The sequence below is a fragment of the Calidris pugnax genome, unplaced genomic scaffold (genome assembly GCF_001431845.1).
Source record: "Calidris pugnax isolate Ruff unplaced genomic scaffold, ASM143184v1 scaffold211, whole genome shotgun sequence".
In the NCBI taxonomy this organism is placed as follows: Eukaryota; Metazoa; Chordata; class Aves; order Charadriiformes; family Scolopacidae; genus Calidris; species Calidris pugnax.
Genome location: NW_015091083.1, coordinates 1626776 through 1627122, shown reverse-complemented (window position 1 = coordinate 1627122; position 347 = coordinate 1626776). Strand labels below are relative to the sequence as shown.

At 77.2% G+C, this 347-nt stretch overlaps 1 protein-coding gene across 2 annotated transcripts in view; it reads right to left on the bottom strand.

The window, feature by feature from the left end:
- Window positions 1-341, bottom strand: part of LRP5 (LDL receptor related protein 5) — a 155398-nt gene extending 155057 nt beyond the window's left edge. For both annotated transcript variants that reach the window (XM_014957624.1, XM_014957625.1), the window contains exon 1: window positions 240-341. The gene's annotated coding sequence lies outside the window, so the exon portion shown is untranslated. The remainder of the gene's footprint in view (window positions 1-239) is intronic.
- Between the last annotated feature and the right edge of the window lie 6 nt (window positions 342-347).

The following is a 347-nucleotide window of genomic DNA, read 5'->3' as shown; positions in this document are numbered from 1 at the left end:
GACGCACCCAGCCTCCCGTCCTCCTCCCGCCCCGTCCCGTCTCCCTCTCCTCCATGTGCGCGTCCTTTTCCCCCCGCAGGAGCCTGGCCCGCGGCCCCCGCCCCGCAGGGTCCCGCTCCCGCCTCCCCAGCCCTCCCGGCGCAGCGCGGGGGAAAAGTTTGCCCAAGTCCGACAACAAAAGGGACAGCGGCGCTCGCCCCCCCGCCGACCCGGGCCCCGCGACGCCCCGGCGAGCTTACCCCCGGCCGAGCCCGGCTCGCACCGCAGCACCGAGGCGGCCAAGAGCCGCAGCAGAAGCAGCAGCGGGAGCGGCGGGGGCGCCGCCGCCTCCCTGTTGTGCCGCCGCA